Source organism: Octopus sinensis, linkage group LG5, assembly GCF_006345805.1.
Source record: "Octopus sinensis linkage group LG5, ASM634580v1, whole genome shotgun sequence".
NCBI classification, from domain to species: Eukaryota; Metazoa; Mollusca; class Cephalopoda; order Octopoda; family Octopodidae; genus Octopus; species Octopus sinensis.
In genome coordinates, this window is record NC_043001.1 from 61,786,525 (window position 1) to 61,802,638 (window position 16,114).

The 16,114-nt window shown below is 31.7% G+C and overlaps 1 long non-coding RNA gene across 1 annotated transcript; it reads right to left on the reverse strand.

Moving 5' to 3' along the window:
* Positions 1-1,526: 1,526 nt before the first annotated feature.
* LOC118763508 lies at positions 1,527-15,914 on the reverse strand. The gene is made up of 3 exons (XR_004999268.1): positions 15,902-15,914; positions 4,130-4,133; positions 1,527-1,620 (listed from the first exon to the last, which is right to left on the reverse strand). It is a non-coding gene; the product is annotated as an uncharacterized LOC118763508 (long non-coding RNA).
* Between the last annotated feature and the right edge of the window lie 200 nt (positions 15,915-16,114).

Below are 16,114 nucleotides of genomic sequence, written 5' to 3' on the forward strand. Positions count from 1 at the left end.
GTCAAATGACTGAAACAAATAATGGAATAATCAATAATGAATAGTTATTTATTTAACGTTGCATATAATAATTATGACGATTAGTCCTACAATTACTGTTAAATAAGAAAATATGCATTATAGGAATTCATTAATACATTGTTCGTCTATTTTAAGAGTGATTTCATAATGACGTCCATATACGTGATTAATAGGATTGTAATCGCAGAATAGCAATTATCAATACGCTTAATTGACTAAATATTTATTCCAATAAATAAATTATTCTTTTTTAACTTTGCAGTTCACAATGCTTTTGAGATTATGCAGCGTTTTTACTGCCATACTTGTCACCAGTAAGTAGGAGGAGGTACTTAAGAGAAACCGGAATTGTGCAATATTTTCTAATTCATTTAGTTTTAAATGCTTACACTTTTATCACCTTCAAAGTATTCTCTGTTTGAAGCAATGCATCGGCCCAGACGCGTTTTCCACTGTTCAAAGCAGTCCTGGAAATCTTGCGAAGTGATACTTTTTAACACCTCCGTCGTTTTTTTACTTCATCTCTCCTACAACTGCAAAACGTTTTCCTTTAAGAACTTTTTTCATTCGAGAGAACAAAATAAATAGTTGCAGGGAGCAAGATCGAGTGAACTGGGAGGGTGGGTAAGCTGAGTCATGTCATTTTTGGTCAAAAACTGTCTCACACTCAAGGTAGTGTGCGAAGGCGCATTGCTGTGATGAAACCACCACTCTCCATTTTACCACTGGCCTGGGCGTTTTCGTCTCAACGCGTCTCAAAAACGCTTCAGAATTGCCAAATAAAATGTTTGGTTAACAGTTTAACTAGGAGGAAAAAACTCTGTATGAACAATTCCTTACACATCGAGGAAACAAATCAGCATCGTCTTGACAGTTGACGAATTTTTGGTAGGTGTGGTGACATTGAATGCTGCCATTGACTTGATTGCTGCTTCGTTTCCGAGTGGTAACCGTAACACCAGGTTTTGTCACCAGTGATGACCTTCGAAAAAATATTCGGATCAACTTCCAACTGTTCTTTCAGTTCACGACACGAATTCAGTCGTGACTGCTTTTGATCTTCAGTGAGCAAGTGGGACCCAAATTGTGCTGCAATTCTTGGCTCAAAATTTGTTGGCAGGAGCTCCAGGACACACCAGTCATACCAACAAGTTCGTCAATTGTTCGGATCAGTTCAAGAATTTTCGTGATGTTTTCATTCGTTCTGGAGGTCGACGGTCGTCCTGATGAAGTTGATCTTCAAGCGAGAAGTGACAATTCCCACAGCGTGAAAAACATTGGTATACTTGTGTTTTGCTCGTGACAACATCTTTGTAAGCTGTTTGAAGCATGACAAGTGTTTCGGCCGCCGATTTCTCCAGCAGAAAACAGCATTTCACGAAAGCACGCTGTCCTTTCGTTTCAGTAATCGCGAAAATCGACGAATAGGGAGAAGCACTGCAAAATAAAATCGCACAATGTGACAATACAACTCCACCCGATTATGCTGGTCGTTAGACTGATGTCTGAGGTTCGAATCAACTGGCTTCTAGCAACGGAAGCCTGAACTAAAATGGGATTGTCCCGCAGAGAACGCTTCCGATTACTTTTGGGTACCTCCTAGTAACTTTATCGAATCCATTGAAATGATGCACTACAGACAACTGCAAAGAAAAATACAATTTTTACTGTCTACCATCGAAGAACTAGAATTTAACACAGTTTGCACTGCTGGACATTTATATTATTCTTTTAACCTTCAAGAACTTCATTCAGAATCTAAACTGCTTGTTCATCTGATAAATACCTACTGAATGGTTGAGATGACGGAAACACATTGAGAAGTAATTTAGGTAAAATTTAGTCATTTTATAAGTTAAAAGGAAAGTCCATTGATGCTTTGCTCTTGCTTGGAAAAGGGAGGCAAAAATAACTTGCTTTATAGTTACCAAATTTCTAAAATGCCAGATTATTGCAGAAAATTAATTTACACGATGAGGGAAACTCTGGCCTTTGTCCACTGATAAGTGACAATGAGGAATATGTTTCAGTCTTATTTTTGATCAGTATAATTGGCATTAATTAAGAATATAATGAGCGTAAGAATTTTTATCGCGTAAAAGAAAGGCAGGACTTATATAAAAATGTTAAGGGTGATGTCTTGAATAACGAATGCCACAGGCCTATTGTAAGGTTTGAATGAACTGAAACGCCAAGTCTCAGCAAACGAGTTATTCAACCAGTGAGAAAAGCTTTGTTTTCTAGTATTTGTTTAGGAAATCAAGAGGAAATCACCATAGAGACAGAATGTGCGTAGGTAGTGTTTTGTGGCTGATATAAAAATTTTAATAGAAAGGAATGTTTATAATCGTGGTAAGAATCTAATGGAGTTCTTTGAAAACAAAATCAGATTCTGCGTATAGAAAACATTTTGTCAGGTATGAAGGAATATTTTGGAATAGTTTGGGCAACTGGACTGAAGATAATAATTTTGCCTCATAACATTCAACATTTATTAAAATGTCAATCCGAATTTGTATTAGCATTTTGGAAAGAAAACCTGAATGATAAGTCATTTATGTGTGTGTTTGTGCATTAAGTTAGAAAATATGTGGATTATATTTATGATATTCGTCATAAGGATCGCCTTTATGCTAACTATAAGATCAAGATTTACAATCTAAAGTACATATCGTGTAAGGGGGAAATGTGAGTAATAGTATAAAGATTACATGATTGTATTTGCATAAAAATAAATATGAAGTATAAAAGAGTCACTGAGATTTGAGTTAAACAAGGGATGATGAAAGAAAATATATTTAACTAAATATGCAGAAAATTAATTAAATGAACAATAAGAACTTATACTAAATTTCAGAAAAAAGCACATAATAAAAATAACGTAAACACCACACAAATAAACAATATAAATCTATATAAAAATTTATATAAGTATATATAATATATATAATTATCTCACAGGCTAAATATACAATGATAAATAAATAGGTTCTGTATTTTTATTAGATTTTATCGGGCTGAGTGATATATATAAAGTTCTATCAAGCGTAAAGATAAGAGAAGGATGCATCTGTATAATTGTATAAAAATATTCTTGATAAGTACATTCCTTCGTTAACGAAAAAACTTAAACTTGTAGACTGGTTCAGCTCTATTGATAATAATCTAAACACTAAATTTATTTAGTTTGACATCTGTAGTTATAATCCCTCTATTAATCCCATCATCCTTGATAAAGCCCTATGGTTCGCGCATAATAAATCAGGCCTCACTCGGGATGAAATTGTGTTGTTTTAACAGACAGAAAATCTATTGTCAAATTTGATAATAAATTTTGGGTTTGTAAAGATCGACCTGACTGCTTTGATATACCTATGGGGTCTGGAGATTCAGCTCAAATTTCCGATTCGGTCGATATTTATATTCTATCAGAAATGGCCGACTAATTCCCATATATCCTCAGAGGTTTATATCGCGACGACTGCCTGATTTACCTCTAAAACTTCTCTAATGAGAAATTATAAAATGTTAAATATAATCTTGTTAAATTTTTTAGTAATATGGGCCTAAATATTACCTTCGATGATGATAGAACAAATTTTAATTTCCTTGACCTTACGCTTAATTTAAATACAGCTTTATATTTCCCATGCATAAACCTTCAACCAATCTAAAATACATCAGCATTTTTAGCAATCACCTACTAATATAATTAAAAAAATTGGTTTAAAACGCTTAGAATCTCTAAATTGACCGCCAATATAAACGTTTTCAATAAGAAAGATGATTTCTATAATCCGGCCTTATATAAGTCAGGGCATAAGAGTAAATTAAGTATTATAACCATCTTGACCCTGGTTCAAACTCTATATAATCTGGTAGATAGTAATTATGCTACTACTACCACAACAACTACTACTTCTAATAATAATAATAATAATAATAATAATAATAATAATAATAATAATAGAGTTTCTCCCGTAGATAATAATCCGGATAATAACCCCTTATATCGAAATAGCCAAAGTTCTTATAAATTTCTCTCTATAAATCGCATAACCCTAAATATTTGGCTTATCAATCCATACGGAAAAATGTTAATACTGACCTTCCTTACCTATTTCGTCAACCCATCGAAAGGAATTTTCCCAAAAATTCCAGGTACCACTCTATTTTCAACACCCACCGTATCGGAACTGCCTTTTCCAACACCATAACCTCCTACAAACTGTATCCTCGCATAACAATTATATTCTTAATGGTAAAAGGCTTTCACTTAATAACTGTAATAACATTATTAATAATAACGATAATCTCTCCTTAAATAGTAGTATCAATAGTAATAGTCCTTGTAATTATGGTTTGAATAAAACTTGCGTTCTCAACGGAAATAGCAGAATTATAAACGTTGTTTACCAATTGTAAAATTACTGCAGGATCTAAAGAATTCTTTCATTTCGGACTTTCATTTACGGAATTAAAAATATGTCTTACCAACCACCTTTCTACATTTTAATACATTCATAAACGTAATTCTACAGATCTTAGTAAACAATTTGGTATCTCAAAGACTGTAATAAACAATTTTCTTTGGATTGGAAAATGTTATCAATATTATTTCTCTACGGTAAAGGGAAATCCTTTTGCCCTTTTTGTACTGAACACACACTGGTCAACACTTATAAAGAACGTGTTCATAGGTGTCTACATTGGAAAAAACACTCTTTCACCTATTTCAAATAATATCTATCTCGCTTACCTAATAATATCTGCAACTTAATCTTTATTCTTTCATCCCATACCTCTTATTCTTTTCTCTCGTTCTTTGTTCCTTCTCTTTTTCTCTCGTCCTATGATGTAAATTTCCTACGGCATTTTAAAAATTACTTGCGTTCTCTATCCAACTTTGTTTTCCATATATGTATATGTATCTATATATATGTGTGTGTGTGTGTGTTTGTATGTTTGTGTGTGTGTGTGTGTGTGTGTGTGTGTGCGCGCGCAAATGTGTGTATATCAAATCAAATCAAATTTATTGGTAGGAGAAGAGCATACTGTGCTTAAGCCATGTAAAAAACAGCAGTTATTGTTATATACAGTTTTAAACATAGTCGCTACAGTTGTCCAGAGTCTCTTTGAACAGGGGAGTGGTGGGCAGTTGAATGACATCTTGTGGGAAGTTGTTCCAAGGGGCTGCGATAAGGACGCAGACTGCGATCTTCTGCCTATTGAGTCTAAAGTGCCGGGGATAGAGTTTGCGATCATACCCACAAAGGCCTCTATCCGGCGCAGGGGTGAAACACTCAGCAAATGGTAGGTTTACATTCCCGTTGAAGATGTTGAAAGCCAGAATGAAATCTCCCCGCATCCTCCGTAGTTCGAGTGAAGGTAATGCTAGCCCGCGACCATTCAAGTGGCTAAGTGCTGAATCCGTTCCAGGTGTTGAATGTCTTTCTGGAGATATGGGTTTGAGGCCTGGGTGCAATATTCGAACTAGAGTGATGTATAAAGGCCGAAAGATGTTCATTGAATGGTTGACAAAGAGCCTGTGGATGAGGAAGAGATTCCTTCTGGCTTTGTTCACCGCCTCGATACACTGCCGTGTTGGTTTGAAAGGAGTATCGATCATTATGCTGAGATCCTTTTCTTCAGAGACCATCTTAAGATGTTGGTGTTTGAGGCCAATAGTCGAGGGAGAGTTTGGCGGTGAACCTATTGGCAAATACATGTATATGTGTATATGTGTGTGTGCGTGTGCATATATATATATATATATATATATATATATATATATGTGTGTGTATGTGGGTGGGTGTGTATGTGTGTGTGTGAATACCACATACGTATACGTTCGTATATGTAAGTATATCGAATGTTGTGTATATATATATATATATATATATATATATATATATATTATAAATAATAAATATTAGGGAATAAATCCAAATTTACAGGGAAAAAATCAGATTTAGGATTAAATCGATTTTATAGTAAAATATTATAAAATATTATTAGAGACAAAACCACTATTTTGCAAAACAAACAAGGAAAGACTTAATCAATACATAAAATTTTAATAAATAGTCAAAAAAACCGCCACTACAATCGTTTCTTGTCTTGATCGACAATCTTCAGGTGGACTTCCAATGTGTGTGATTTAGTGTATGTAGTTAGATATGGTTATATATAATTAGGTATATGTGTATGGGTGTATATATAGTTTATTATTATATTATTATTATTTTTTTTGTTTTGTTTTATATTTTATATTTTATATTTTATATTTTATATTTTATATTTAATTGTTGATAGGTTTTTTTAGTTTATATATTGTTTATATATTATAGATAGGTTATATATGGATTATATACTTATATTTTTTCATTCATACTTTAATTATTTTAAAATTATTATTTTTATATTTTAAAATTGATTTTTTAGATTGGAAGTCCACTGAAGATTGTCGATCAAGACAAGAAACGATTGTAGTGGCGGTTTTTTTGACTATTTATTAAAATTTTATGTATTGATTAAGTCTTTCCTTGTTTGTTTTGCAAAATAGTGGTTTTGTCTCTAATAATATTTTATAATATTTTACTATAAAATCGATTTAATCCTAAATCTGATTTTTTCCCTGTAAATTTGGATTTATTCCCTAATATTTATTATTTATATAATATTGATAATTTTGTATATTGAGTGTATACCCCTCAATTTCGTAAATTATGGATTTTACAGGTAAGATAGAACCGCTGTTTTGGGATTCATCTTTGAAAGATATTCCTATTCCTTCTAGAAAGGAATTTATTTTGAAACTTGTTAATAATGTTAAAGATTTTATTTCTAGAATTAAATGGAAAGCTTTTTACTATAATTTTTATTTATTTAATGATATTGATAGTAGGAATGATAATTTTACCTCTAAATTTAAATCTAGAAAGGAACCTCCATTTAATAAAGAATTACAATTACTTGAAGATAGTATATGGAAGGTGGTAAAAAATATTGAATTCCATAAATACCCAAATAGAAATAATGAATATTAAGGAATTTAGCAATTAAAATTAAAGATATGAGAAATATGGATGGTATTATAGTACAATCTGATAAAACAAGGAACTTATATAAATTAGATGTTAAATTATATGATAAACTATTAGGGAAAGAAATAATTAAAAAATATAAAATTGTTCCAGATGATATTCTTTATAATATTAATAAGGCCTCTATAGTAGTAATGTTAAAATATGAGTTGGATAATAAAACTGAACCTTATGTACCTTTGCACCCCAGAATTACTCTTAAAGACCATAAAGATAATTTTTATTCAGACCCTAAAGTTAGATTAATTTGCCCATGTAAATCGGATCTAGGTAAATTAAGTAAATTTATTTTAGATAAATATATTGATAAGTTAAATAAACTTAATTATTTTAAAATTATGGTTTAGTAATAATAATACATTGAAATGGTTTAATAATATTAAAGATAAAAATCGTTATAAATTTATTCAAATAGATATAGATAATTATTATTCTTCTATTAATGAAATTGTGTTTAATAAAGCGCTTATTTTCGCAATGAATAAAGCGGGTATGTCACGGGAAGAAGTTAATGTAATTAAAATGGCTAGGAAATCGCTAATTAAATATAAAAATAAATTATGGGCTAGGAATGATACTAGAGATTGTTTTGATATACCTATGGGAGCACCAGATTCTGCACAGGCTACTGATTTAGTAGGTATTTTCTTTTATCTGAACTCCAATTAGAAAATCTTAAGATAGAGGGTGGTTTATATAGAGACGATCTTCTACTAGTTACAAAGAATTGTACTAATAGGAATCTAGAAGTATATAAAAAAAACTATATAGTTTCTTAAAAGATATGGTTTAAGTATTACTATATAAGGAGAATTATAATGTTAATTATTTAGATGTTAATTTTAATCTTATTACAGGTAAAACACAACCATATCATAAACTTAATGAGAACCTTAGATATATAAATGTTAATAGTAATCACCCATTTTCTATTATAAAAAAAATCGTTGATTAATAATATAAGTAAACGTATTTCATTACTCTCTTATGATATAGAGATTTTTAATAAACATGCTAATTATTATAATGAGGCCCTTAGAGGGGCAGGTTATAATAGGAATATTAAATTTTATAATATTAGTGATAAAGATTTAATTGTTAATTTTCGAGATACTTCTAATAATAATTATAATTTTGTTAGGTTTAGTGGTAAAAATAATAGATATTATAAAAAAAATAATAAAAATGATAAAAATATAAATAAGAATAATAATAATAATAATAAATATAATAATAATAAATAAAATAAGAATAATATAATAAAAATAAATTTAATGATTATTATAATAATTATATTGATAAATTTAATAATATTAATATTCCTTAAATGCTGTACATAGATATAATTCTGATAATAATTTTAATAAAATAAAGCATTATAAATATATTTATAATAATGATAATAATAATAAGGTTAATAAGAATAAAATTTGGTTAATAGTTCCTTATGGAGATCAAGTAAAAACGAATATTATTAAAGAGATTTTAGATGTTATAGAACTATTTATTAGAGATAATCGTAAATATAGAAACATTTTCTCTTTTAATAATTTTGGAGTTGGTTACTCTACCACTAATAATGTTGGTAACATTATTTCTTCATTTAATAATATAAACTGAATAATTTTTATAAAAAGAAATTATTTGATAATATATTAATAATGATAAGACTTATATTAATTGTACATGTAGAGATAAATCTAATTGTATATTAATAATAATTGTGATATTAACGATGTAGTGTATAAATGTATAGTTACATTACATGATAATAACTTTAAGAATAATAATTACAAAAAAGCGGTTTATATAGGTTCTACTTCCTCAAAAATAAAACTAAGAATCGCACAACATATGAATTCTTTTAAAAAATAAAACTTAATCAACTCAACCGACTTAGTAAGTACATTTGGAGTCTTAATCACTAAATATTAATTATAGTTTAATTTGGGAAATAATTTGTAAAACTAAATCATATACTATAGGAGCTAATTGTTGTTATTTATGCTCTAATGAGTTTAAAGAAATTTATTTTATAAGTATGATAATTTACTTAATACTGGTGAGGAGCGCAAAATAAAATGCAGACATAAGTTACTTTACCTATATAATAAGTTTCATGATAAATAGCAATAATAGTTCCCTTTTAGGTTACTTTAGTTTAGTTTAAATTAGTTTAGATAATATATTTTGGTTATGTTGTCTAGGCTTTAATTATAGTTAGTCTTTATTTATATTTCTTTGTTTTAATTAGTTCATTTTTAATGTATATATTTTGGAGGATATATTTATATGTTTATGGGTGTTATTTAGTGGTGTTTTTATTGAGTTTTGTATGTATGTGTGAATGTTTAAGATCCCTTTGTTTTTTGTTTTTTATTGGTATGTTGAATTGACAGATTTTATTGGGTATTGTCTGTTATAATAAAGTACACACACCCATAACAAATATAAGTGCCCACTTCATTCGATGTACCTGGAATTGCATGTGAGCCTCGGCATATACACCTAAAGGCCACTCCCGCCCCACATGGATAAATAAACACATACATCCCCAAAATGGGCGTAATCCCATTCACACCAATTATATGTATACAATTATACACACTAGAATAATACATAACTAACCCAAATATACAGAACATACTAAAAATCACCAACTAACCACTATCACAAATGAAACCCACCCCATACAATGACAAAATCCCCCCCTCCATACCCAATTTACACCCACATAGTAATCCCAATATATTCATCCATATATGGACGCAAGTGCGTGAAGCACATGCACACAATTAATACGTACAACCCCCTAATACACACTTATATACATACGTATTAAGCTCGACATCCACAGTGATAAGATTACACCCACTCACACCCAGATGGGTGAATTGCACAACCAGGGAACGCACACACACACGTGTGCGTTTTTTGATTGTGCAATTCGCCCACATGCATGTATGCGGGTGCGATTACATTGTTGCATATATCGAGCCCAAATAGCATGCATATGTACATGTGAGGGGTACACGCAAATGACGTGCGCGTGTACCCCCTGCATTTATACCCGTGCGTGAATATACACATGGAGACTACCACACAGGTACAAATGTGTATAGTAATGGGAGCCCCATCACTACATAATGTATACTCTCACCCATCCGCACGGATGTGTAAGTGTATCTCCGGTGTATATGTTGAGGCTTATATGTAGCGTTGTGGAGGCGAATGTCGTTGAAATTGTGAATGAATGGGTGGAGTTGGGAATTGTAACCGGGTGGTGGACTAGCGTTGCTTGGAATTGGGAATTGATTAGTGTGGTAGTGAGGTAGGCATCGGGAATAGGTTTGGGTTGCTGTAGGTTGTTTGTTAGAGCTGCTAGGGTGAGCTAAAGCTCATAAATGTATATAATGATTTTTTATGGTAGTTTTTTAAAGAATCCATTCATTATAATTTTTTTTTTTTTTTTTTTTAAGTAGTGTTGGTTTGCTACGTGGATATAGCTTTTAGTTCCATTTATTCTATTTCTCCATTCATAATTTAAATGACGTTTAATTTCTATGGCGCGTATTCTCTCTTTTTTTTACATAAGTTATTTCTATGGTAACGTAATTTTGGTTTGGTTTTTTTTAACGGCTAAGAATTTAATTTCACTTCATTATTTGAAATTGATGTAGTATGTATTTTATTTATCCTATGTCATATTGTTATTTTGATATTCTGTTAATTACGATGTATTTAATGTTGTTTTCATAGGAGTGTTTATGTATATGAGATTGTGTGTGAGTTTTTAGTTGTATATTTTATTTATCTGTATGAGTGTGGGTGTGTAAATATTGTTGTATATATCGAGTTTAGTGAGTATGTATATGAGTATATGTGAGGGAGTATATGTATCTGTGTGTGTGTGTGTTTTTTTGTTGTGTGTGTGTTTTTTGTGTGTGAATGTGTATATGGGTTTGTTATTTAGGTTTTGGGATGTATGTGTTAATTTGTCTGTGTGGGGAGGGAGTGGGTTTTGGTGTATATTGAGGTTTATAAATTAGGATAGGTATGTGTATAAGTCGTGGGTCTGTGGTTTACGAGTGTGTATTGTGTGTGAATGTTTAGGTTAGGGGGATTACTATATAGGTTTGTTATAGAGTTTAGCAAAGGGAGATTTTATCGTTATATGTTTTTATGAGTTTTGGTTTATCATGGTTATTTTAGGGAATTTGTGGTAATTTGTCTATTTTCGATGTTGGTGTTTTATTACATTGTTTCATTCATAATTTTTGAGTGGTGTTCGTTTTGCCACGTGAATAACGGGGGTGGTGGACTAGCGTTGCTTGGAATTGTGAATGGAATAGTGTAGTAGTGAGGTAGGCATAGAGAATGGGTTTGGGTTACTGCAAGTTGTTTGTTAGAGCTGCTAAGGTGAGCTAAAGCTCATAGATGTATATAATGATTTTTCATGGTAGTTTTTTAAAGAATCCATTCATAATAAATTTTTTAAGTAGTGTTGGTTTGCCACGTGGATATAGTTTTTAGTTCCATTTTTCTATTTCTCCATTCATAATTTAAATGACGTTTAATTTCTATGGCGCGTATTCTTTTTTTACATAAGTTATTTCTATGGTAACGTAATTTTGGTTTGATTTTTTTAACGGCTAAGAATTTAATTTCACTTCATAATTTGACACTGAATTGTAAGTATGTATTTTATTTATCCTTATGTCATATTGTTATTTTTGATATTCTGGTTAATTACGATGTATTTAATGTTGTTTTCATAGGTGTGTTTATGTATATGAGATTGTGTGCGAGTTTTTAGTTGTATAATTTATTTATCTGTATGAGTGTGGGTGTGTAAATATTGTTGTATATATCGAGTTTAGTGAGTATGTATATGCGTATATGTGAGGGAGTATATGTATCTGTTGTGTGTGTGTGTTTTGCGTGTGTGTGTGTGTTTGTGTGTGAATGTGTATATGGGTTTGTTATTTAGGTTTTGGGATGTATGTGTTAATTTGTCTGTGTGGGAGGGAGTGGGTTTTGGTGTGTATATTGAGGTTTATAAGTTAGTATAGGTATGTGTATAAGTCGTGGGTCTGTGGTTTACGAGTGTGTATTTGTGTGTGAATGTTTAGGTTAGGGAGATTGCTATATAGGTTTGTTATAGAGTTTAGCAAAGGGAGATTATCGTTATATGTTTTTAGGAGTTTTGGTTTATCATGGTTTTTTTAGGGAATTTGTGGTAATTTGTCTATTTTCGATGTTGGTTGTTTTTATTACATTTTTTTCATTCATAATTTTTGAGTGGTGTTCGTTTTGCCACGTGAATAACCGGGAGGTGGACTAGCGTTGTTTGGAATTGTGAATGGAATAGTGTAGTAGTGAGGTAGGCATAGAGAATGGGTTTGGGTTACTGCAAGTTGTTTGTTAGTCTTTTTACATAAGTTATTTCTATGGTAACGTAATTTTGGTTTGATTTTTTTAACGGCTAAGAATTTAATTTCACTTCATTATTTGACACTGAATTGTAAGTATGTATTTTATTACCTTTATGTCATATTGTTATTTTGATATTCTGGTTAATTACGATGTATTTAATGTTGTTTTCATAGGAGTGTTTATGTATATGAGATTGTGTGCGAGTTTTTAGTTGTATAATTTATTTATCTGTATGAGTGTGGGTGTGTAAATATTGTTGTATATATCGTGTTTAGTGAGTATGTATATGCGTATATGTGAGGGAGTATATGTATCTGTTGTGTGTGTGTGTTTTGCGTGTGTGTGTGTTTGTGTGTGAATGTGTATATGGGTTTGTTATTTAGGTTTTGGGATGTATGAGTTAATTTGTCTGTGTGGGAGGGAGTGGGTTTTGGTGTATATGGAGGTTTATAAGTTAGTTTAGGTATGTGTATAAGTCGTGGGTCTGTGGTTTACGTGTGTGTTGTGTGTGAATGTTAGGTTAGGGGGATTACTATAGGTTTGTTATAGAGTTTAGCAAGGGCGATTTTATCGTTATATGTTTTTAAGAGTTTTGGTTTATCATGGTTTTTTTTTAGGGAATTCGTAGTAATTTGTCTATTTTCGATGTTGGTTGTTTTATTATATTGTTTCATTCATAATTTTTGAGTGGTGTTCGTTTTGCCACGTGAATTTTATTTTTATTCCATTTATTCCATTTCTCCATTCATTAATTTAGAGATGTTCGTTTCCAGAGCGGTTATACTTTTTATACATATGTTAAGTTCCTTGGTAAAGTAATTTTGTTGGTGTATATGTTGAGGCTTATATGTACTTGTGGGTGTGTGTGTGAGTGGGGTGGGAGTTTGTATTTGTTATGGGTGGGTGGTTTACGTGTGGTTTTTGTGTGTGAATGTATAGGTTAAAGGAATTGCTATATAAGTATGTTTTAGTGTTTAGTAAAGGAGGTTTTATCATTTCTGTTTTGTGAGTTTTAGCTTATCATGGTAGTTTTATAAAAGAATCCATTCATAATTTTGGTTTATTTGTCTGTGTGGGGTTGAGTGGGTTTTGGAGTATATGTGTGAGGTTTATATGTATGTATTGGTATGTGTAAGTGGTGTGGGTATTTGTATATGTCGTGGGTGTGTGTGGTTTACGTGTGTGTATTTGTGTGTGATGTTTAGGTTAGGGGGATTGCTATATAGGTTTGTTATATAGAGTTTAGTAAAGGGAGATTTTATCATTATATGTTTTTATGAGTTTTGGTTTATCATGGTAGGTTTGATAAGGAATTCGTAGTAATTTGTGTCTATTTGCGATGTCTGTTGTTTTATTGCATTGTTTCATTCATAATTTTTAAGTAGTGTTCGTTTTACCAAGTGAATATAATTTTTAATTCCATTTATTCCATTTCTCCGTTCATAGTTTTGAGTGATGTCCGTTTTCTAGAGCGTGAATGTGGGTTGTATGTGTGTGTGTGTGGGAGTATGAATAAGTATTGTGTTGAAGTATTTAGCTATTTTATTTATTTATAGTTGCCTAGACATTTTTATGTGTATGTATAGGGATATATATATAGGTGTGTGATTTAGTGTATGTAGTTAGATATGGTTATATATAATAGGTATATGTGTATGGGTGTTTGTATATTATTATATTATATTATTATTTTTTTTTGTTTTGTTTTTATATTTTATATTTTATATTTTATATTTTATATTTATTATTAATTGTTGATAGGTTTTTTTAGTTTATATATTGTTTATATATTGATTATATATGGATTATAGATAGGTTATATATGGATTATATACTTATATTTTTTCATTCACTTTAATTATTTTAAAATTATTATTTTTATATTTTAAAATATTGATTTTTAGATTGGAAGTCCACCTGAAGATTGTCGATCAAGACAAGAAACGATTGTAGTGGCGGTTTTTTTTTACTATTTATTAAAATTTTATGTATTGATTAAGTCTTTCCTTGTTTGTTTTGCAAAATAGTGGTTTTGTCTCTAATAATATTTTATATATATATATATATATATATTTGTACTTGTGTGCAACCTGAGTATATTCCACTGACGAAGGCAAACCATTTCTTATGAAGATCCAGAAATCCAGGATCTGGAATTATCGAGTCATTTTTTTGCTAGTTTATTTCGTCTCTTTGTTTTCTCTCCTAGTGCTATATGAACATTTAATGTGGTATTAGAGTCAAGTTTTGGCTGCTATTTCCAGCGTGGTGGTATCTCTTCGATACCCTAAATTATAATTTTAAAAATATATATATATGTATGTATGTATATATATAGCGGAGGCGCAATGGCCCAGTGGTTAGGGCAGCGGACTCGCGGTCGTAGGATCACGGTTTCTATTCCCATACCGGGCGTTGTGAGTGTTTATTGAGAAAACACCTAAAGCTCCACGAGGCTCCGGCAGTGGGTGGTGGGGAATCCTGCTGTACTCTTTCACCACAAATTTCTCTCACTCTTTCTTCCTGTTTCTGCAGTACATGCATTTCGAAGGGCCAGGCTTGTCATACTCTGTGTCATGCTGAATCTCGCTGTGTTTGTGGAGTGCTCAACCACTTGCACGTTAATTTCACGAGTAGGCTATTCCATTGATCGGATGAACAGGAACCCTCGCCGTCGTAACCGACGTAGTGCTCTGGTGTATATACATATATCATATATTGTAGTTTCTTACATCTGTTAAAATGATTTATTGATCAACACTGTTGTCTATATACTCCCTGATGCATTTTTCCACATTATTCTTCCTCTCGGATTTATTTTAAAACCTCTATCGAAACATATGTCGGTGATATGGTGATACAAATGAGTTGAATAACATCTTGATCGTTTGTCTCCATGTCCCATTATTCTTACACACACATACACACACACATTTATATATATATATATATATATATATATATATATATATATATATATATATATATATATATATATAGTGAGAATTTACAAAAGAACAAAAGACGAAGGCGGGTGTATAAACGTCAAACAGATGTATTAGTTTAACGCTCGGCAAGTGAGAAAGCCTTTTACGTGTCGCGCCTACGCTCATCGACAGAAAAGAACACAGGAATAAACAGGGAGAGAAAATAGGAAAAGGTAAAGTGGCTAGCGATCTATCACGGCAAATACCGGATAGAGGAGTCACGCATGAGAGCTAGGAAGAATAGGAGGTAATAAAGTAGTGGTGATCCCAAAAGTAAGGTGCGCGTGCGTGGGTATGTGAGAGCGTGTTGGTGCGAGTGCGTGCGTGTGGAAGGGGGCTAGTGACATTGACGTGTGTGTGTGCGCATGTGTAGGTGTGTGGATGATGGTGTAGGTGCTGAGAAGTGGTCACTGCTAGTGTGTGCACTGGTGTGAGTGGTGGGAAGTGGTCAGTGCTAGTGTGTGCGAGGTGGTGTGATGTGGTGCGGTATGGCGGTGTGGTGGCGTGTGGTGGTGTGGTGGTGTGGTGGTGTGTGGCGTGGTGGTGTGTGGTGGTGTGGAGTGG